General features: G+C 39.1%; 1 pseudogene; it reads left to right on the top strand.

Moving 5' to 3' along the window:
• Positions 1-683: 683 nt before the first annotated feature.
• LOC101559091 (pre-mRNA-splicing factor 38A-like) lies at positions 684-21,351 on the top strand (annotated as a pseudogene).
• The last annotated feature ends 3,382 nt before the right edge of the window (positions 21,352-24,733 follow it).

Genomic DNA, 24,733 nt, shown 5'->3' with positions numbered 1-24,733 from the left:
CCAGGGCTGGGCTCTAATATCGGGCCACATCTCCAGCCCCTAAGTATTCTGCTTTCTCATCTGTTTTGTAGGTATTTATCAAGTCCCTAAGGTTGAGAACATATTGGACATAAAAAACCCTCTAGGTTTTATTTATCTATTATTTATTTTTAAATCATCAGAACATTCTGCCATATGTCTGAAATATGGGAGGTTTTTCTCACATAAACATTTCCTTCCAAATGCACTAAATATCCCTTGCACCATAATCATGAGGCTCCACTGTACTCGCCCACCTCTTAGCGAGAATATCAGATTCCAAACAATTCAATTATGGACACCATAAATGTCTCTTGTTAGGTTCTCACTTTAGCACAGCTGATGAGGAGCCTCCATAATCTGCCAATCTTCCACCTCATAAACACATCATACTGCCACCTACTTAGTGCAAGCCCTGAGCTAGGAGATGAAAACGCAAAGGTGGATCTGAGTTCTTCCAGTCAAGAGACTGCAAATATATGGAAATAAAGATACTAAAAATGCAACCCTAGGACTAGAAAAGGTGATTCAGCAGATAGGTTGACCCTCTATGGTCCCCCAAGTTCTGCCAAGAGTAATCCCTGAGCAGAGTCAGGAGTAAACCCTGATCACCAGAGGATGAGACACCAAACAAAATGCACTCTGTTCCCAGCTGGAGAAGCGACATGGTTATGGAGTTTACTCCAACTCTCCCTACAGAGGCAGACCTGGAAAGCTGGAAATGGGAAAGAAAAGGCATGGATACTGCAGGAGGGATGAAGAAACCAAAAGTATGCCAAAGGAGTGAGGTCAGGCAATTGATTGCTCAGAAAGAGTGAAAAACCAGCTACCAAATCTGACAGAAGGAAATTAAAGACCAAGAAATGATCCAGAGATGAGAAACCTGGCACAAATTTATGATCAGAACTGGCAGGACTGGCTAAGACCTGGAACAGGGAATGAGGATGTTGATAGGTTAATAGCAAACGGACAGTATACTGAGCGCATGTTACAGAGTGGGTTAAGGCCAAGGTTCTTTGTATCCATCAACTCACATTAAATATAGTTAGCAGAGCAAGCATTAGATACTTGAGGAAATGACTTTAAAAGTGATGATCTGATTAGGAATATTTACCAATTAGGAAAAAAATAATGGCAAAAGAAGAAAAGTAAGGAACAGGGTACCATTTATATGGAAGATGGAGAAGTGACTGTGCTAGGGGCAGGAATATTTCAGGGTTGGTGTGGGATTGCCTGAGAAGACCAAAGACACCCTAGAGAATTTGCAGCTCATTGTGGAATTCAGCCCTTACACATATATGTCCCACATATATGTGTGGGAATATTTCAGTATAATACTAATTATGTACTGATTACTCTGCTAAGATCCTTGCGTACATTTCCTTATATAATCCTGTTAAAAGGTAAACTGAGGCATATTAAAATATTAATAGTTCATTTGAGCAAAAATCCATTGTTTCCCAGAAAACTCAGAGAAATTGAACAATTTGTCCTGTTCTCACCACAGAAAGTTTATCTCCACTCCTATGCAGGAGAGCACTGTGTGGCAGGCTGGGTTCCCTGTGAAGCCAGCTCAGAGGGAGATGAAATACAGGAAGATTACTAGAGAGTGCTAGTATGTTTTGCACCTTTGAGTGAAGGGACAGGGACTGGGTAGAAAGCTACAGTGTCACCAAAGCAAACGCCTCACGTGATCCTGGGTGCTACCATGAAAAAGCAGTTTGCCATTGTCAGAAAACCCAAAGCAGATCACAGGGGCACTATTCAACTCACAAACAAAACAGCCCAGCACCCTCCATGAGCCAGGGACTCTGCTAAGGCATGTTTCATATTGTACCTTGCTTAATCCACCCCAAATCCTATAGATCACTTCCATTCAACACACCAGACTAACAAGGACCTGCAAAGAACAACACTGGGGAAAAAAACCCATGAGTAAGAAACCATTCTGCTGTGACCACATGACAAAAAGACTTAATTTAAATAAATAAATAAATAAATATTTCTGGGTAGATTTTTTTGTTTGTTTGTTTTAGTTATTTGAAATCTTGGGTAGTAAAAAGAAGCGGGTGGAGAATTTCAGTTTCTCCTTGTGAATTGTTTTCGTTTGTTTTACACTTTATGAGAGTAAGTGGAAAGAAAAGAAAATTCCTCTGCAAATAAACTATTGAAAACTGTCAATTGGCTTTTATTGAAACAAAACAGGATAACAAGAGGAAAAGATGAAGAAAGAATAGGAACAAAAATAGTGGTCCAGAATAGCTTTGGAACCATTGTTAGGTGAGAAAAGAAACAGACGCATGAAGTTGCTATATTTCATTTTACTCAAAAGTTAGCCCTTACACATATATGTACCTGTGGGTTACATGAATAGTGCTTTGGCATAGCACTTAACGACTACAATATTAATTTCAGTATAATACTTATTCTGTACCGGTTACTCTGCTAAGATCCTTGCATACATTTCCTTATATAATCCTGTTAAAAGGTAAACTGAGACATATTAAAATATTAATAGTTCATTTGAGCTGAAATCCATTGTTTCTCAGAAAACTCAGAGAACTTGAGCAATTTGTCCTGTTCTCACCACAGGTAAATAAAGAAACTTGGCATGAACTCCTGATAACACATGGTGGGCTTTTGTTACATAGACCACATGGACACTATAGCACTGTCATCCCTTTGTTCATAGATTTGCTCGAGCAGGCACCAGTAACGTCTCCATTGTGAGACTTATTGTTACTATTTTTGGTTGGCATATAGAATATCCCACGGGGAGCTTGCCAGGCTCTGCCTTGTGGGCGGGATACTCTTGGTAGCTTGACGGACTCTCTGAGACGGGCAGAGGAAACAAACCCAGGTTAGCCGTATGCAAGGCGAATGCCCTACCCGCTGTGTTATCACTCCAGCCTGAAATTAAGAAAAAAAAAACAAAAATACATATTTGTTAGTCAGATGCCTTAAAAATACACATATCAAATATTATTGATTATGGACACAGGAAGATGGTAATATAAATGCTTAACTATAAGTCATTTCTGTGAGACATCAGTAATAGAGACCCAAGATCAACCTTAGGAGAAAACAGTGTCTGACTAGCAGAGAAGCAGATCACTGCAAGCATTTGGACTGCTATTCTGCAATGTGCACGAGGAGCTTTAAGTGCATAAAATTTTTGGCCCAATTATTCTATTTCTGCTTTACTGTGCCATCTGGTTAACAGTTCAAACAGAGCTGCTGCCATCAACATGCACATGAAATCAGAAAAAAATGAGAAAATTCTCCCTCAATAGTGAAAATTAAGCTTGACAGGAACAAATAGAAAACTTGGATGTCCCACAATACTGCATGGGTGTTAGTTTTTCAAGTAATATTCTGATGTGTACCAAGCAATCACACACTGGTTGTTGCTACATCAGGGAGACAAATCTCCTATTTGAAGACAGGAGATTTGTCAGACAGGAAGGCCAGGGAGCAAAGCATGGCGGACCTTAGAATGGCATGTCTTCCCTCAGTTGTCAGTGCCGATCATCTAGGAGGTAAGGGAAGAAGACATTCTACCTCAAGCTGACAGATTTACTCGAGTGAAATACCAAGTTCACATGAAATGTTCCTTAGGAGGATGATTCAGAAAAAAAGCTGGTCTCTGGTAGCTGAACACTTATGTATAATAATCCAAAAAGAATATTAATTATGGAGCTTAGAGACTAGTTTACTGCCTTACAATGACTTATGATAGAAAGCAGAAGAAAATCCTTGAAAACCATTTGATATATTCTATAGTGTATAGGGGGAAAAGGGGCAGGGGGTAGCATTGTTTTTCAAAAGGGTCTGAGTGTAAGGGCATGAGATCATAAAAGAATGAGATGAAAAAGGAAGACACAAGATAAAAGAAGAGGAGATGCTGAAGAAATAGGATGACAGAATTTATTTTAAATGCAATAGGAGAGTAAGAGGGTTATGACTCTGGGGCTGGAGTAATAGCACAGTGGGTAGAGCATTTGCCTTGCGTGTGGCCAACCCGGGTTCGATTCCCAGCATCCCATATAGTCCCCAGAGCACCGCTAGGAGTAACTCCTGAGTGCATGAACCAGGAGTAACCCCTGTGCATCTCCGAGGGTGTGACCCAAAAAGCAAAAAATAAAAATAAAAAAGAGGGTTACAACTCATACAAAAAGAGGGTCACCTATGCATATACACAGAACCTGTCTTGTGGAGAGAAGTATTTTCCCAGATAAGACATTGAGTAGTTAGAGGAATAAAATTGAATAAAAATGAAAACAACTCTTATGTGCATATGTTTTCCTCTGTCTAATATCCACCCCCCAAACAAACACACACACACACACACACACACACAAAGACAGTGTTCTGAGTAGACTGACCATACCAATTGCCCTTTCATTATGCAAAAATTAAATTAGGGCATTTATTTCTAGACACACTCTTCGCACCTGTTTTTAAGTTTTAACCAAGAAAAGAAAAAACCATCAACTATTCAGTTAGAATTAATGGATTAACAATGAAGAGAAAAACAAATAAAAAATTGGTCTTAGATTATTCAATTATTTTCAATTATTTCATCAAATTATAGGAAGAAATAGAGCAATAATTATATGTACTGAGACATCAAAAATTGAGAATGAATATTTTTACATTTTTACACCATAAAAAAAATGTCTTTCCATTTGTGAATGCAAGATAGACTCTCAGATTTCTAATTTCTCTGAAAAATTATACACTTTTGAAAATATTTTGGGAGAAATATACAAGCCAGCAGAAGAGGAAGGAATCAAAAAGAAATAAGGAGGAAAAGAACCAGCACTAAGTACTAAAAGGTGGTAATAGAGCTCAGTTAAATGGTGGTCAAATGATTAATCCCTGTAATCTCTTAAGGGATAGGTACAAAATGATCTCTCTCATATATCGGAGTTAAAGATACACCGCAAAGGAGCAACAAAAGGCCAAGGGCAACCTAACAGAAGAACCTATCCATTAAGTTGGGGGAGGGAGATGCTGAAAGGGAGAGATGTTGGGAGTCCTGGAAGTAAGGAGGTAAGTCCTGGATGGAAAAAGGTGGGTGCTCTGGTGACGGGTGTGGTGTTAAATTATGTGCACACGAAACCGTCATTAACAGTATTGCAAACCACAAGATTTCAATCAATCCATAAATTCAAAGTTTTACTCATAAAAAACAATAAAGTTCAGTCTCAGGGAAAGAATAAACAGGGTTATGCCTATTTAAATACAATCCATGTATGAAGAGAAAGGAAATTGTGGAGAAAAATGAAGAGTGTTAAATTTTCACAATAAAATGCTTAGGTCCCAGGACGCCAGTGTTCTCCATGTTCCTTCGGTGACTCCCAGGCTGTGTCCTGTTACAGATCAGGACCTTGAGGTCCTGAAAGGGCCAGGGATCAGCCCCAGGGTTCAGACCTGCTGCAGGTGTTGTGAAAAGACAGCACTTCCTCCATTTCCCATGTCAGTTTCGTGCCAAGAGTTCTATTGACAGGATTTCTGGAGAAGAAAAGAGCAAGAGACTTGGTTTTATTGATCTTTATGATCTCGGCGAAGAAGAAGTGTTAATAGAATGAAAAGTACTGACGTCAAAGCTAACAAATGCAGCAGGAAATGTTCTTTATAATTTACTTTGTTTTAACTTAGAAACGGATCAATTGAAACAAATGCTTCCACTCTCCAAAAATGTTAAGGATTCCGAAAGTACAACCACTTACTTTATTCTGTCCCGCTACCCCTGATCCATCTGCAGATAAATGCTTTCTCTTGTTCTGCGAGATACCTTGGGGATCATACAAAACACTACCTGCAACTTAAAATGTAATCATTAACAGAGGAACATGGATTTAGAAAAAGGCAGACACCACATCTGCTGATGCAGATGTTCACTGTGATTATTACCTGCATTATTTTAATGTCTCTGATTGCCCTGAGTCACTTCCCATTCTAAATCAAGGGTAAGCAGATCCACTTGCATTGGATGACACTTCATAGGGTACAAGACTTGTCCAGATATTTCTTTTGTCACCGAGTTTCTCATTTTCTCCTTTGCTGGCTCTCCATTTTTAACCTCATGGGGACTTTAAAAAGACATCAAATACTGTAGTATGTTTCTAATTTATTTATACTTAAAATCATCAAAATGCTCTTTTGTAAGAGTCATTTGATGTCTCTGTATCCTTATGGGGCCTTTTCATTAGCCATGTCCCTGCCCCGGAAAAAAAACAGGAAGTCACAATTTGCCACAATTAAAAAGACTGAGCCGGAAAACAAGGTTTGAATTCAGTTCCACAGGGTCTCAGAACACTGTTGCCTCTCTCCAAGAAGGCTTCTTGTTTTTCAAAGATGGTTCAGAACACAGCAGACTTCTTTAAATTCAAACTTCCTCAGTGGAAGGCAAAATTTGTAATAACTGCACTTGGGATGCCATTTACCTATTTTTTAAGAAAAAAATGATGAGGTTCAGGGAAATTTGTGATCCCTCAAACAAGCTGAAAAAGGAGTGGGTAAGATTCCTAGTTTTACTACCAAGTTATGGCGACTTCTCTGAGTTGAAAACAGTTATTATCTTTATTATAGTTCGGATATTATAAAATCAAACTTTTTATTGTTAATCACTACCTAAATAAAATCCCAGCAACCGTGTACTTGAGAAAAATTAAGTAGAGGGAAGTTTCTTGATTTTCCATTTCATGAATGCAGACTTGATCTTTGGCCTATAATTAATTGTGGGTGGTAAGCAGGTGATGAAGAGAAAAATATCTGCTGGGGATATTGGTGGTGGGAAATGTATACTGGTAGAGGAATGGGTGTTGGAACATTGTATGACTGAAACCGGATCATGAAAGCTTTGAAACTGGGGAGTCAATTAAAAAAAGAAAAAGTCTGCTCTTGGTATATGAGAAAGATGGCTGACATGTTTTACTTACATTCCATATTCTTAATTCCATATGCTTAAATTCTATCATCTCCAGGTGCTTTGCTTCCTAAACAAGGCTGAAGTTTCCAAAGTTATATCAGGATCCACTTGAAACCATTTCAATTGTTGGGAAAAAGTGTAAAGTGTAATAGAAAGGACTGAAAACGTTGTTGACAAGGAAGGACCTTGAACCACTGATTGGCTGACCCATGCCCTGTCTGCAGAAATGTCCTGCAGACCAGGAAAAATACTGTAGCCAGAACCAGATCCTGGCACACTATGTGTACAACAGTAATCGTCACAGATTAGCAGGGCCACTCTGCGAACTAGCAGCGGGCTGTGTACTTGCAACTGAAACCACTGGAACTAAAAGACTGAGAAGACATAGTGGCATCTGAGAGGTCACGAAGCAGGGTTTGGATGTATTCAATTACAGTTGCCCCACAAAGATGACACACAAGACTCCTCCTACCAGGAGGCCTCCATGACCAACCCCTGAGGAAGGGGCATTGCACATTGGTGCCTACATTTTAGGGGCAAACATGTTGAAACTGAACAGAAGTTTGCAAAGCTTTCTGTGGACTGATTCAGTGGAAGCGGTCAGAGGAACAGCAGCAGCAGGTTTGGATACCTGATGGTATCCCAAACAAGAAGGAGCAAGACACTCCCATGAGTTGGGGTTGGAGCTATAATATTTGTCTTGTGTGCAATTGACCTGGGTTCAACCCCCAGTACCCTGTGTTTCCCTGGAGCACCTCTAGGTGTGATCCCTGAGTGCAGAGGCTGGACTAAGCCTTGAGTACTGCTTAAAATACTCAAGTGTGGCTAAAAAATAAAACAAAACAAGGCAAAAAAGACCCTCCCATGAGCAACCTCAGGGATACAACCCTAATGTAGAACCTGCCAACAAAGCAGAAAGTAGTTTGCAGGCTCCTTGCTCAGCTTCCACCAAAGGTTTAGAGACAAAGATAATAACTGGCATCTGAGTTTTGAAAAACTATAAGAGGATGCTTAAGCTGTACCGAGGGTTCTCATTCCCATTTAATACACACGTATGCACACACACACACACACACACACACACACACACACACACACACACACCACGCAGGCTCAAAAGCAACTGCTGTAGCTGGGGATACAGCAAGTTGGTAAAGTTACTGCCTTACCTATGTGAAACCCTGGGTTCAATTCCCAGTAATGCAAAATAAATAAATAAGTGATAGCTGCTATAGTAGCCAGTAATTCATACCACCCATAGTTGTGTAAGTGCCACACATGTGTCAAGTCTTTTACCTACGTTCATTCTTTACAACAGCATTTAATTATTTTAAATTTTTTTTTCATTAAATCACTGTGAGAAACAGTTACAAAGCTTTTGTGATCAGGTTTTAGGCACACCCATTCCTCCAGTAGTATACACTTCCCTATGCCTCCTGCCCCCCCCCACCCCCAGGCTGCCTCTATGGCAGACACTTTTCTTCTGTCTCTGTCTCTGTCTCTCTGTCTCTCTCTGTCCCTGTCTCTGTCTCTCTGTCTCTCTCTGTCCCTGTCTCTGTCTCTCTGCCTCTCTCTCTCTCTCTCTCTCTCTCTCTCTCTCTCTCTCTCTCTCTCTCTCTCTCTCTCTCTCTCTCTCCTTTTGGATATTATAGTTTGCAATACAGACACTGAGAGGCCATCATGTATGATCTACTTTCAGCACACATCTGCCATTCAGAGAAATACCTTTCAACCATCATTGTCATAAGGGTCCCTTCTCCTCCCAAGTGCCCTCTCTCCCAGCCCTTGAGGCAGGTTTCCAACCATGGACCATTCATCCTGGGCCTTGTTTCTATTGTCCTTGGGTATTAGTCTCACACTATGTTTTTCTTTATATCCCACAAATGAGTGCAGTCATTCTATGTCTGTCCTTTTTCTAACTTATTTCACTCAGCAATACAGCATTTAATTCTTAATAAATCTAAGACATCAGTGCCAGGGTGATAGTACAATAGGTAGGGCATTTTTCCTTGTATGTGTCTGACCCAGGTTCGATCATCAGCAACTCAGATGATCTCTGGAATCCAGCAGGAGTGATTCATGAGCAGAGCCAGGAGTAAGTCTTGAGCCAGCTTCCCCCAAAAGAAACCAAAGAAATTTTTTATATAATTTATTTATTTTTCAATTGGTGAGTCACAGTGAGAGTACAGTTACAGATTCACACATTTTTGTGCTTCTTTTTTCCTCATGCAATGTTTGAGAGCCCATCCCTCCACCAGTGTCCATTCTCCACCACTTATGAACCCAGTATCCCTCCCACTCCCCTATCCCATCCCCCCACCCCGCCCCCCTCTGTGGCAGAGCATTCCAATTTGTTCTCTCTCTCTCCTTTTGGAAGTTGTGGTTTGCAATAGGGGTATTGAGTGGCCATCATGTTCAGTCTCTAGTCTACTTTCAGCATGCATCTCCCTCCCCGCTCGGGATTTCCAATCACATTTTACTTGGTGCTCCCTTCTCTATCTGGGATGACATTCCCCCAGAGTGTGAGGCAAGAAACCAAAGAAATTTTAAATAACTCCAAGAGGTAAACATTACTGTTGGCATATATCTACATGTGAGGCACAGAAGTGGCGATTAATCCGGCCAATGTTTCTCACCAAAGAAGAGGTAATGGGAATTTAATCACAGGCAGTCTGGTTCTGACTATGGTCTTAACCATTAAAAAATGTACCATTCCAATTTCTATCTTCACGTATCAAGTTGTCTCATTGAAATACTACTACTATCTAATTATATTACAGCTAATTAGTTGTGGCTGGCCTCTTTACTGCAAACATAAATGCATTGACTAAATTCTCCTAGAAGCTGATTAAGAAACTTGTATTATTTGATTTGTTTTAACAAATGAGTAAGCAGAGACCTAGAGAAAATATGTATTTTATTTAGTTTCAGATCGGGTAAGAAACTGAGTGGTAAACGAATCCAGACTGCCTGGTGAAAGAGCTTATACTCTCAACCAAGACACTAGAATCATGATTTAAATGAAGCCTCTATAATGCAGAGTTTATGGCTTCTCGCCTTGAAAATTCATTTGCTGCTTACCATAAATGGACCATTTACTCCCATCTTTTCAGGCTAATCAAACTTTCATCTTTGTAGATATATTCCATCATGCATCCTTTTCACCCATCAAGACTGTCCTAGCAGATTCTTGATAGGAATTACGAAGCTTTGCTTCATGTCATGGCCCTTGAAAACAGAGTTTCACCAAAGATAACGCATTTAAAAAAAACTGAAAAGTTCTGAATCAGTGTTTCTTCATGGCCTCTGTCACCCTGGTAAGGCTCCACTGCTTCAGACAGCAGAATCCAATGGGAGCAGAACATTTTATTGCTCCTGATCCCTGTAATTCTTCCCCAGTCTGAGTCATCCTCTGAGCAGCTTAAGTAACCAAATATCCAGTTCTCCTGTGGCGCTGGGGAAGCCTGGGGAAGCAGCCTTCACATAATTCTTTGGGGTATTCATACTCTGAATATTAAAGCCAAAATGCTCTTCCATCTAAACCCTAAACTACTCAAGGGAATCTTAGCAACCATTTTTCCTAGGCAAAGAACAAGTTCTGGTCCATAGTAGGATCTTAATGAACGTTTCTGTGATAAGTGAGTGAAACTAACCAATAATTGATCTTTGTGGGGCTTAAGAGATAGTACAATAGGTGACATTCTTGCCTTGCAGGCAGTTGATCCTAGTTCATAACCCCATCAAGTCATCTGAACATACCAAGAATGATCCTTGAGTGTAGAGTCAAGAGCAAGCCATGAACACTTCCAGTGTAGGCCCCAAACAAAAAATAAATAAAAATAATTGATCTTCCCAGAACCTACAATGATACATATATCAGAATAATTGGGTGGAAGCATAGTTCTCTTAGGATTCAAGAAAGAGTAAAATCTCTGCAATTAAAGAAATCTTCCTAGATAAAGAAGTGTTTTCCCTTTTATGAGAATCTCCCAGCTAATACTGCAAGTTAGTGACTTACTGAGAATCTAAAATCTAGGCACTACCATGATTTAGAGGAAGTTATGTTTTTATCTCTCCTTAAAGACAATCCACACTACAGTTTACTAAAGAACATAGTTAAAGACAGTCAAAATATTTACAAATTTACACATTGAGTTTTGTGATAATGCACATCTCTTACAAAGGCCCTTTTTTAGTCTCTTTTTTAAAAAATTTAACTTATTGTAGACAAAAGCCACAATAGTTGACACAATTCTAGAGTTGATATTGATTAGATAACAAAGCTCCATTATAAAAATAAATAATTATAAATTAATATTTTATAAAAATTGTTATATTTCACCACAGGGCTGTTAAGCCCTTGTCTAAGGATTTACTAAGCTGTTTATTGCTAATTGAGCCTTCTGTCTTATTGCTTTTGCTTCTTGAATTTAGTTGGCTTCTATGTTACTTTCCCATCTAATTTGGTGTGGTCCTACTGGAATTTCAGTATGAACCCATAGGAAGTATTGCACAACTTCATGGGCTGGAGTGATAGCACAGCAGGTAGGGTGTTTGCCTTGCACGCAGACAACCTGGGTTCAATTCCTCCACCCCTCTCAGAGAGCCCAGCAAGTTACCAAGAGTATCCCACCAGCACGACAGAGCCTGGCAAGCTACCTGGTGTATTCGATATGCACAAAACAGTAACAACAAGTCTCAAAATGGAGATGTTACTGGTGCCCACTTGAGCAAATCGATGAACAACAGGACGACAGTGCTGCAGTGCAGTGCTACAGTACACAAGTGCATGTGTGGTCACAGGGTTCACAAAAGACTTCAGGATCTATGGTCTGAGCCAATGAGTTCACATGAAGTGGCTGTGAAGGTGGGCTTAGCTGTCATGGTTTCCAGAAGTACAGGGGACACTAAGAAGACACCAGAGTTTCTCACCCTGGACATCAGGGTACCTGAAATTATTCAGTTTGGCATCTCTGCAGAGAATATGAGTAAATTTGCGGAGTTGAGTCCTTCATGAGGCGGCAGTAGTGGTGTGTGGGGGTGCAGCTGCCAGGGCCTCAGCAGGGCGGTACTCAGCCCACTTGCCTTCTCCCCAAGACTTTTCAGCTGTGGGACGGGTGTTTCCATGAATTTTTACCTCCTTTTTAAAAAAAAATTATTGAATCACCATGAGATAGTTAATAAGCTTTCATGTTTGGGTTACAATCACACAATGATCAAACACCCATCCCTCCACCAGTGCACATTCCCCACCACCGATATACCCGGTATACTCCCCCTTTCCCACCCTCTTTTTGCCTCCATGGTAGACAATATTCCCCACAGTCTCTCTCTACTTTTGGGCATTATGACTTGCAACACACATACTGAGAGGTCGCCATGTTTGGTCCATTATCTACTTTCGGCACACATCTCCCATCCCGATTGATTCCTCCAGTAATCATTTTCTTAGTGATCCTTTCTCTATTCCAGCTGTCTTCTCCCCTCCGTTCATGAAGCAGGCTTCCAGCTATGGGGCAATCCTTCTGGCCCTTGTATCTACTGTCCTTGGGTGTCAGCTTCATGTGATGTTATCCTATACTCCACAAATGAGTGCAGTCCTTCTATGTCCTGTCCCTCTCTTTCTGACTCATTTCACTTAGCATGATACTTTCCATGTCTATCCATTTATAAGCAAATTTCATGACTTCATCTCTCCTAACAGCTGCATAGTATTCCATTTTGTAGATGTACCAAAGTTTCTTTAACCAGTCATCTGTTTTAGAGCACTCGGGTTATTTCCAGATTTTGGCTATTGTCAACAGTGCTGCAATGAATATGGAACAGAGTTGAATATCCTGTCACAGACCCTCAAATATATGGCCACTTAATTTTTGACAAAGGAGCAAGAAATTCAAAGTGGAACAAGGAAAGCCTCTTCAACAAGTGGTGCTGGGAAAACTGGATAGCTACCTGCAAAAAAAATGAACTCTTACCTCTGTCTAATGCCAGGCACAAAAGTCAGATCAAAGTGGATTAAAGACCTCAATATCAGACATGACTCTATAAGGTACATAGAAGAAACTGTAGGTAGAACTCTCCATGACATTGAATTTTACCTCCTTGTTGTGCATCTCCTCAGAGATTTAGTCAGGAATTAATAACTCGGGGATGATGGGTAAGTCAACAGTGTGGCAGCTGAGGGGGACGGACCTAGCCATATTTTAAACACAGATTGATTATGTCTTTGTTTTTGCTTTGGGGTCCTAACCAGAGTGCTCAGAGTTTACTTATGGCTTTGTTCTCAGGGGTCACTCCTGGTAGAGCCGGGGGGACCATAAATGGTGTCAGGGATCCTACCAGGGTCTACTGTGTGCAAGGCAAGTGTGTTACCCCTGTGCCATCTCTTCTAGCATGTTTTGAGTCTTTTCAGAAGTCTTTCATATCAAATTTTTATATACCTTTCTATTTTGGTGAATATATTACATGCATTATAGATAGATAATAATTCATTTCTTCAATTATAGTTCATTGAATCATTTTACTAAACTATTTTATAATGAAAAGGAGGACCATAAAACTCTCAAAAACAAAATTTTTTGACCATTTTTCTTTTTCGAAGGAACTGTGTTTGATTCCTTTTCAAGAAGAGTAGCACTTAGTACTGTTATCCTGTTGTTCATCGATTTATATTTCTATCCAACAGTCACTGTCACTGTCATCCCATTGCTCATCGATTTGCTCGAGCAGACACCAGTAATGTCTCCATTGTGAGACTTGTCGTTACTGTTTTTGGCATATCAAATACGCCATGGGTAGCTTTCCAGGCTCTGCCATGCAGGCAGGATACTCTAGGTAGCTTGCCAGGCTCTCCTAGAGGGTGGAGGAATTGAACCCGGGTCGGCCCTGTGCAAGGCAAACGCCCTACCAGCTGTGCTATCACTCCAGTCCTCAAGAAAAGTATGTTTCTCTAAAACATCTGAAATATTATTTGTTAAATATTTATTAACATCCCCATATCAGTACATCTAGTGTCTAGAGTGAAATTGTGTCTAATCACACATATTTAATAACAAGATTTTTAAAATTTTTTTTAATTGAATCACTGTGAGATACAAAGCAAAACAACAGTTACAAAGTTGTTCACGGTTGGGTTTCAGTCATATACCTGTCCCTTCTCTAGTGTACATTTCTCAGCACCAATGCACCCAGTTACCCTAAGCCCCCCCTCCACACCTGCCTCTGTGGCAGTACTTTTTTTTCTGTGTCTTCTTTTCTCTCTCTCTCTCTCTCTCTCTCTCTCTCTCCTTTTCTCTCTCTTTAGCAAGAATTTTTTTTAAGATTTTTATTGAGCAATAGCACATCACATAGGGCATTTGCCTTGCACATGGCTGACCTGGGTTCAATTCTTCCACTCCTCTTGGAGAGCCCGGCAAGCTACCGAGAGTACCCCGCTCACACAGCAGAGCCTGGCAAGCTACCCCGTGCTGTATTTGATATGCCAAAAACAGTAACGAGTCTTACAATGAAGACATTACTGCTGCCCGCTTGAGCAAATTGATGAGCAATGGGATGACAGTGATACAGTGAAAATGAACTTTTAAATAAAAGAAATAGGAAAAATTATTTTAGAACTGAACTATATTAAGCCCAAGAGTTTTACTGAAACTAAATGATGATAAAAAATATATATAATAAAAGGCCAAGGACATATAAAAAAATACAAGGTTCCTAAAACTCAATAATAAGGCTGTGTCAAATAAACCCATGCCTTATTATATGTTGGACTGATTACAGTGTAAATGGTTTTTGCAGAAACATGATCAAATAGATTATGTTGCAAAGAATATGACAATGAAGAAAAAGAAGAAGAAAAAAGATAGAGAATATAGAGAGAAAGAATGTGAAACCACCTCATTCAGGGGGGTAAAAAAAATCTTGGCATTTTACAAGCACTCGTCTAATCCCTTGTCTGTGCACACATATAATTGCATACACATAACTGCATAGTTTCCCTTCTCAAAATTTAGCTCATACTGAACACACTGTTTTGTAACCTGACAGGCCTTTTTAAGCCCTGAAATTCATAACTCAAGGCCTTGAGGCAAACTCTGCAAGAAAGGGAGGACAGAGCTTGAATAGCAATCTTATTAGAAAAAGAAAGGGAAGGAAAGTGGAAAGCAAAGGAGATCAAAGAAGACGGAGGATATGGAGCTGAAAGGCTATCGCAAGGGAAGTGAAAGATAAAGACGGACTTTTTCCATTTAAACTCCATTTTCTAATTTTCTTAATCGCATCAACATTGCACTATTGTGTGTTTTTGGAAATTTTACTCCAGAATTCAGTCTTCCTCTCCTCCTCTTCCTCCCCCTTCTCTGTGGCTGGGGTAGTTCACAGCACAGCTCAGAGATGCCAACCACTGGAGCCAAATTCAATTCCAAATCCAAACATAAGCAATGTTTGCGAATCGAGACTCCTTTGAGGTTCACCCAACTCCAATTTTACCAATTCCCTTCAGGGAAAAAGTTCTCTTTGAAGCTTCTGTGTATCCGAGTGCATTCTGGGAAGCGGGTTTAAGTTTCTGATGTGGGGCACTTTACCTATAGAATGACTGCTCTCTGCACCTAACCTGCTCATTACTTTTTGTCCGCACAGCCTGTGACAATGTATAGTAAACTTGGTCCTTGAAGGCATGGCTGGAAAACATTTTTGTTCATGAGCATCTAAATTAAAATTTAAAAGGCAAATCGAGAATATTGAATTAGCCCAGATGTTGTAAAGTTAATATGCATGTTGATTTCTTCAGAAATGGTCTTAAGCTTTGAAAAAAAATGGGAAGGGGAAGAGCTTGAAATGAAGCATTTTAAAATGGTAGTTTGAAAACTTAATTGTATCAAGCATTGTCTCACAGATAAATGCCACAGGCCACAACTTGAAATGCTTAAAAAAAAATTTTTTTTTTCCCCACTAAAGAACATAGCCTCCAAAACTGTGTGAGTCGGAGCATGTTTCTCTAAGTGTACATGCAAAAGGGGGAGTGTAGTCAAGCAAGTTTAAAGGACGCTACCTGCCCTGAAAGACCTGAAAGCACACGTGGAAAAATAAGCTGAAGTTCAATGTAAACCAGGCACGGGGGTGGGCTGAGAATTGTGCCCATGCAGAGAAGTATGGGCTGACAAAACCCACGTGTCTGGGAGTCGGTGGAACTCACTAGTAATTCCATTTATATGGGGATCCAACTGCATCCAGTTCCTTAAAACCAGAGCCCCCTTTCTTTCTGCACTCCCAGGAGGCATCTTTTCTTTCTCTTTACAGGATCCTCCCTCCCCATCAAGAATGTGAGAGCAGAAGAAGACAAGATATTGACATTGTCAACATGGGTCTTGGTTGACTCCATCCTTAATCGCCCCACCGTGTATACCTGTTTTCACTCTCGCCTCTCAGATTAAACTTCAAGGAAGCTGAGAGTCTGTCTCCTTGCTTAATCCCTAACAATGCTCCCCAGGGCCTCATCATCATGTCACACACCCAATGTACACTCAGGAAATATTTGAGAAGAATGGCCTGCGTGATCATTTCCTTCTTAAATTGCTGAGTACAGCTTTGGGAGTGGACCTGAAGAATTATGTCTCTTAGGTCTCTAGGAGTCTGTACATTTTGCTCAATTACTATGTAGTATCTCAGGGAGTTTCAGCACGCTGTTTGATCGTAAATAAATATGACTTGGTTGATCTTCTATCATGAGCTTTTCCAAAATGCATCAATATTTAGAAAACATATGCCTACTTTTACATTATACTGTTTTCCTTCCTTTGCTGGACCTAGTGTGAATTTGTCAATTCGAAATCCCCAGCACAGCAATTTCCATGTTGCCTATTTGTACTTTTTTTTTCTTCTTCCATACTCATAACTCACAGGTCAAAAACATATTTTAATTGTTGGTTTTAATTTTAATTGTTTTATTCTTATGTGTAGATGTTTGATCAATATGAAATCCAAATTTATTTTGGTACAAAGTATATAAGTTCATTTCTTTATACAGTTGTGAATCAATCTTTATCTACGAGACTAATTCCAACATAACCTAGCAGTTTGTCACACTAACTTATAATTTTTGTTGCCGAATTTATCATATCTCAAACATATTTATAAGTTTTCTGTATCATTCAACTGGTTGATTTATTCAAATACTTGAATAAGTTTCAGAATCTACCTAGAATTTTAATGAAACTGCTTTTGAAGAGATTAGACATCTTTTATTGAGCTGCCTTATATAAAAACATGCTATGCTTTTCCACTTGTACAAAAAGTTTTGTATTTATGAGTCAAATAGTGAACATGTTAATAGTGATTGTGCAGGGGCTGGAGCGATAGCACAGCGGGTAGGGCGTTTGCCTTGCATGCGGCCAACCTGGGTTTGATTCCCAGCATCCCATATGGTCCCCCAAGCACCACCAGGAGTAATTCCTGAGTGTATGAGCCAGGAGTAACCCCCGTGTATCGCTGGGTGTGACCAAAAAAGGAAAAAAAAATAGTGATTGTGCATTTAGCTTATTAAATTTCTTTTTTTTTTTTTTTGCTTTTTGGGTCGCACCCAGCAATGCTCAGGGGTTACTCCTGGCTTTGCACTCAGGAACCACTCCTGGCAGTGCTTGGGGGACCATATGGGATGCCGGGGATCGAACCCGGGTTGGCCGCGTGCAAGGGAAACGCCCTACCCACTGTGATATCGCTCCGGCCCCTTATTAAATTTCTTTTATTCATAATTTTTTGTAGTTATTTTAGTGGGTGTCTTACTTTATGTGGGTTCCAGGCCGTGATCAAAAGTCCATAGGTCACTCCTAGCAGTGTTCAGCTGGGCTAGAGGAGCCTGACTTTTATGCTCAGGTCAGGTGATGCAGTGCTGCTCAGGTAAAGGGGTACTTAGGCACTAGGAGTTCTAAGAACTGAACTTAAGGTCTCCATGTGCCCCATTTTTTGGGCCCTGCCCAGCTGGTTTTCTTCTTATGGTTATTACTAATTTCAGAATAAATAGATTTTTGGTTTAGGGGTTCATTTTATATCTTAGAATCTTTGTAAAATGTTTGAGAAATATGTCTTTATATGCTAATTTTATCTTTTTTCATAATTATTCATCTCCAAACACCAACAGTTCTCTCCTCTTTTCTACACCTGATGCCCACTGAGGCCTTTTTAGAGGTTTGTAAACAATAGCCAAGATCTGTTTACTCTATAAAAACCAGCGACTATTGAACACATTCCTTTCTTAATCCTGATCTTATTGGGACTGTTTCTAAAGTTTCCTCTTTATAATGTTTACAGTACTTTTAAGTATACAGTCGTTGTGTTTTCCACATAAGTATGTTTCCTCATGTGTCTATTAAGTATAAATATTAAAAGTTGTTAACTTTCTAGGACCAATAAATTGTTTATTGAAGTTTGATAAACTGAAACCACTCAGAAGATGTCTTTTTTTCAGTCAGGTCTATGATGTTCATTTCCATTATGACAATCATGATCTACTCAAAGTTTCCATGACATCCTATAACACTTTACTATTTCTATGTTTCTATAAATTTATCTAAGCACCTTGTTTTCCATATTATCTTTTCAACTACTATAACATTTATGACTGTAATTATAGTTTGTTCAGTATTTTTAGTTATTACATCTTTCCTTCTTTTTTGGTCAGTTTGTCTACGAAACTACCTTTTCATTAATCCCAAATCACTGCATTTCTTTGGTTCATCTCTATTACTTATGATTTCATTGATTTCTGTCCTTATCTTTATCACTTCTATCCCTCCATTGAGATTTTTATCTTTTTCATATTTTATTAAATGCTTGATTCATGGCCTAAGAGATAGTACAGTGATTAAGGTACATGCCTAGCATGCGTTTAACCCAGGTTCAATTCCCAAGACCTGGTCCTGACACATGGTCCCTGAGCATTAAGGGATGCAGGGAAGCCTCCAGGCACTGGTGGGTTTGACTTTCAAGGCCACCAGTACCATAAGGTGGACTGATACTCCCAGGTGCCACAAGACTAGAGCAGCATTGCCTATTCCAGCCCTTGCAATGATTGCCAGCCCAGTTGACTAAGAATTACTGGTAGAGCTCTAGGCTTCCTAGGCACTGCTCAGAAGGTCCAGCATTTGCTCTTGATTATTTTGTAAAAAAAAGAACCTGTATACATTTTAGAGTATATTTTTATGATTAGAAAAATCATCATTTCTTAAAAACTTGTACTATTTCAACAGGCAAGGCACTTGCCTTGCTTATATTTGATCCAGGTTCAATTCCTGGTACCCTAAATAGTCCCTGAAGCCCCACCAGGAGTGATCTCTGAGCACAGAGCTAGGAGTAAGCTCTGAATATGCCAGGTATGTCCCCCATTAAGCAAAAGAAAATGGGAAAAATAATTTGTACTACTCATTGAGTCATGAAAGCCAAGGTATGCTGAAGAATATGAAACAGTCCCTTTATCATCCTAAAGACTATAAATTCATCTTTTGCTAAAAAAATTTTTTTACATACAAACTGCACCCATATTATACCATTATAAGTTAAATAAAACTAACATGGCTCCAAAATTTACTTAAATTAGACAAGAAACCGCAGGAGAGCAGATGACAAGATTATTGAAGAGTAGTAATTCAAATGTATAAGATTATTAGCATACACAAGACGAATGACTAAGATATGACAGGCATTGTTATTGTCTCCATAAAATTCAGCCCAAAACAGCTGTGGTATAATGAAATGAGAATTCTGGACTGGCATGGAAAGAAAGTGAAAATTATCTATTTTAACAGCAAGTAAGAAAGTGGAAAAACCAACAACTTTTGTTACATCTCTCAGAGAAGACAGAGTAAATTACCCAACTCTGAAACCGGAAATATAGGCAGAGAGAGAATACAATTTTAGAGAAGCAAAATCTATAGGCAGAAACCTCCTTGGAAATTCATGCCAGAAGAGAAAAACCTGAACTGCAATTGACAAATTGCTGGAGGCTCCTTGAGTTTAAATTCTGAGAGTTTAAACATCAAGAGAACAAAATCCATCATAGAGGGATCTCAACACTTTCGTGAGTTTTATTACCCTGTACTCTAGCAATTTGTTAGTAGAGTCAGAGAAAAATTCCCTCGTGATTCCAACAGGGAAAGGAAACTGGATCTATCAGCCAAATAAAACTCATATAAGAAGTAGACAATCCAAAATGACTTATGTCTACTAAATCATTGAATCAATAATTAATAAACCTCAAATTTTAAAATTTCTGGCTCAGATGGGTATACTAGTGGAGTCTATTAAACTTTTGTTTGCTATGTTTTTGGGTAACATCCAGATGTGTTCAGGGTTTATTCATGGCTCTGGGATTATTTTTGCAGAGGATCAAACCTGGGTCAGTTACATGCAAGGCAAGCATCCTACCCACTGTATTATCTCTCTGACACCTCTACCAAAATTTAAGAACAATTCTTTAAACTATTTTTCAGAAAATAGACACAAGGGAGATACTTTCTAACTCATCTTAGGGTCAATACTATCCTAACTAGAACCAAAGAAATTATAAAACAAACATAAGAAGGCCAAAAGAGCCCACAAAATATTATCCAATCAAATTATAAAATGTATACAAAGAACCACATACTATGATTAAGCAATGTTTATCTCAGGTATGCAAGACTAATCCAACATTTGAAAATCAATTCATGAAATCTATTACAGCAACAAGCAAGGAAAGGAAAATCACAGGATTATCTACATATATACAAGCATTTATAGAACCTAACACTTATTCGTGATAACACACAAACACACACTTCAGCAATAAAAAGGAACTTCTTTCACTCAATAAAGAACAGGTATGGGAAGACGTTACAGATCCAACCTGAGAAAGATATCCTCGTAAAGTTTATCAAAAATGAAGATTTCAAGTATGCTGGGTGTACTTTACGTGAGGCTGGCAAGGCACAGCCACTGATTACTACAAGCATTTAAAGCCTCTGTACAATGACTGCAGAAAAATCAAGAGGCAGAACCGTCATGGGGAGTTTGAACTGATGCACCTCAATGAGTTCGTTGACGAGCTGCACTACAGTTAGAGAGTGTGTGATTACCGTTCTGCTCCTGCTCCAGAAACGTTATGTCCTAGAGGAAGCTGAACAATTGAAATCTCAGGTTAGTGCTCTAGAAGAAGACATGGATGACATGGAGTCCACAGAAGAAAAGGAGGATGAGAAGTTGGAGAGAGTGCCATTATCTGATCCTTGCGAGAAAAGCTACCTACACTCAGAGAAGTCCCCATGCATCTTCATGTAAGACCAAGTCAGTCTCCCAAGAGGAGGAGGTCCTCCTCTCGAGGAGAAAGGCTTTGGAGCAAGAGTCCAAGATGTAACCACACCAAGGTCTGAGAGAGGTACCAAGACCCAACTCTAAGGCCCGGGACATTAATGTTATCAATGACATAAAAACCATTCAGTGTCTTGAAAAATCTAAGAAAAGCTACAATAGAGTCAAAGGGAGAATGCATTTTAGATTTAGTCTGGACAGGCTCACAGGCTACTCAAGTGCAGTGTGTTTTGAATTATGAATAAATATTTCTATGTTTAAAAAATGCTATAAAAACCTACAATTAACATCATACATGATAATGAGCTTTGCTAAGATCAGGAAGAAGACAAGGATGTCTCCCGTCATTCTGTTTTCCCAAATTATACTTCAAGTTCTAATCAATGTAGTAATGAAAGGAAAATAAAAAGGAGACAAAGTGTTGAGGAATAATTGAACCTGCATCTGTTTAAAGAGGACTTGATTGTTGATATAGAATATCCAAACATATTGAACAAAACTTAAAAAAAAAACCTAGATCTAGTAATAGGTTATAGCAAGATGACATAAAACAAGGTTAATATACACTAACTTACCTAATTACTAGGAACAAGCAAGTGGTATCTGAAATTAAAGAGCAATAGCACAGCAGTAGGGCATTCAGCTTTCACGCAGCCGACCCAAGTTCGATTCCTCCGCCCCTCTCGGAGAGCCCGACAAGCTACCGAGAGTATCTCGCCTGCATGGCAGAGCCTGGCAAGCTACCTTTGGCGTATTGGATATGCCAAAAACAGTAACAATAAGTCTCACAATGAGAGATGTTACTGGTGCCCACTTGAACCAATTGATGAGCAACGGGATGACAGTGACAGTGATAATTTACATTGACACTAAAAATACTCAAGTGTAAATCTAACAAATTATGTACAATAGCTATGTGAGGCAAATTTCAATGAAAAATATAAAAGAAAAAATAAATAGCTGTTTCATAGAAAAGGAATTGTCAGTATTGTAAAGATAGAATTTCTTCTCACACTCATCATCTTAAAATTCCACCAAGTTATTTTGTGAATTTTGACAAGTTTATTATAAAATTTGGTGATGGAGATGAAAAGAACCACAACTCAATAGTCAAAGATTAAAAACAAAGATTTAAAGATAAACATTATCTTTCCCTTAATGTCTACCTTAAAGCTATGATTTTAAAAAGTCTATATTATTGGTGAAAAGCAATTAAAATAGTGTAGCAGAGTGGAAATATCAGAAATAAACCCACAGAAATACAGTTAAATAATCTTTGATAAAGGAGCAAAGCCAACACAAATAAACAATTTTTTCCTGCAAACGATGCCATAAGAATTAAATGTTATCAACATCATGTCATATAATTGAAAGTTAAAACAATGAGATAACATCACACCTTATTTGAGTGATCAAAATGTGAAAACTGACATCATAAAGGACTAGAGAGAATATGTAGCAACAGAAACTATCTCCAATTATTGATATGAATTCAAGATAATAGTCAACTATGAAAGATAACTTGGTAGTTCCTTTAAATGCCCCCATAATCTCATATACCGTATGATGCAGTATTCACATTACTTGGCTTTATTCAACAAAACTGAAACAGGTATATTAAAAAAACCTAGACATGGATAGCTTCAGCAATTATGCTTATAACTACCAAAATATGGAAGCAATCAAAACATTGTCCAGTGGGTGACTAGATAAATTATGGTACAGCCAGATAATGAGCACTAAAAAGAAATTAGTTTTGAAAATATATGAGGAAATCATTTAAATGACCATTACGTAAAAGAAGATGATCTGAAAAAGTTTCATACCATATGATTACAAGCAAGTCTAGGATAGGAAAAACTATGGAATTGGTCAAACTATTCGTGTTTTCTAATTAAGGGAGAATGAAGAATGGGTTAGAGTATAGATTTGGGATACAATAAAAATCTTCAGAATGAAATAACAATTGTATATAAATATTATACATTTAATATATATTTAATGGATGTAAATATCATTTACTAAAATAAATATAGCACTGTAGTAGCACTGTCGCACTGTCGTTCATTGTTCATCAATTTGCTCAAGCAGGCACCAGTAATGTCTCCATTGTGAAACTTGTTGTTACTATTTTTGGCATATTGAATACACCATGGGTAGCTTGCCAGGCTCTGCCGTGCAGGTGGGATACTCTCAGTAGCTCGCCAGACTATCTGAGAGGAATAGAAGAATCTAACCCAGGTCAGCTGTGTGCAAAGCAAACGCCCCACCCACTGTGCTATTGCTCCAGCCAGTTGTATGAAAATAAATATAAATATCATTATACATGATCAGGACTATAGAATGTCCCATGCCGACAGTAAAACCTAATGTACCATGGACTTTAGATTATAATGCTATGTAAATGTAAATTTATCAATGGTGACAAACAAACCTATCTGCAATGAAGAATGTTGACGATGGAGATGGTGTAGGGTAGAAGAATGAATGCGTAAAAAATTTGTACTATCTGCCCAGCTTTGCTGTGAACCTAAACTCTTCTAGCAAAGTTTCTCAACTTAACAAAAGTCCTGGGTTTGAGTTCTTATTTATCTGCTTACTAGCTAAGTTGCTGCAGGTAAGTCAACTTATAAAGCCTGATGAGTGGGTGGCACACGTGATATTTGCTTTCAGAGTTGCCAAAAAGACTGCAGCGAAACTCTGGGTGTGAGAACACTTCATAAAGTGCTATAGACCCATGCCTTTGGCTCCCTACAGCGAGAACTCAACAATTTCTCATCGTTTTCCACTGAGCAATCATTGGTGGTTGCAGATGTGGAAATACCTCATCCTTTTACGATCTTAAGGAAATTAGCATGAGTTCCAAGAAAATCCCAAACAAAAGCTGATGAAATTCTGCTGGATGCCAAGGAAGCAGCTGGCACTATAAACACAGTGAGAACTTTGCTGGCAGGCCTGCTTCTGCCGTGCTGCCAAGTGCTCTTGATGGGTTGGGGGTTAATGGAGCCTGGCCTTGCCATGGGGGAAACAAATAGACAGAAGGACGATGGGCAACCCCTTAACGTGCCTCTGGTTCTAAACCAGAGGACAGCTCTTTCCAGATGACATCAAGCTAAAGCAACATCCCATGCTATGTATAGGGAAGGGATGAGAGAAGTGCTCCAGATCCTTCAGGATAAAGCACCTGATAGTGTAAGTAGTGGAGTTTGTTTGTTTTTAACATGCCACTAATTACTGTTATTCTACTGGAGTGATAGCACAGCAGGTAGGGCGTTTGCCTTGCACGTGGCCAACCTGGGTTCTATTCCTCCATCCCTCTCGGAGAGCCCGGCAAGCTACCGATAGTATCTTGCCCACACGGCAGAGCCTGGCAAGCTACCCAGGATGTATACAATATGCCAAAAGCAGTAACAACAAGTCTCACAATAGAGACATTACTGGTGC

This window comes from Sorex araneus, chromosome 1 (assembly GCF_027595985.1).
Source record: "Sorex araneus isolate mSorAra2 chromosome 1, mSorAra2.pri, whole genome shotgun sequence".
NCBI classification, from domain to species: domain Eukaryota; kingdom Metazoa; phylum Chordata; class Mammalia; order Eulipotyphla; family Soricidae; genus Sorex; species Sorex araneus.
The sequence above is the reverse complement of the archived record's forward strand: the minus strand, read 5'-3'. Positions and strand labels throughout refer to the sequence as shown.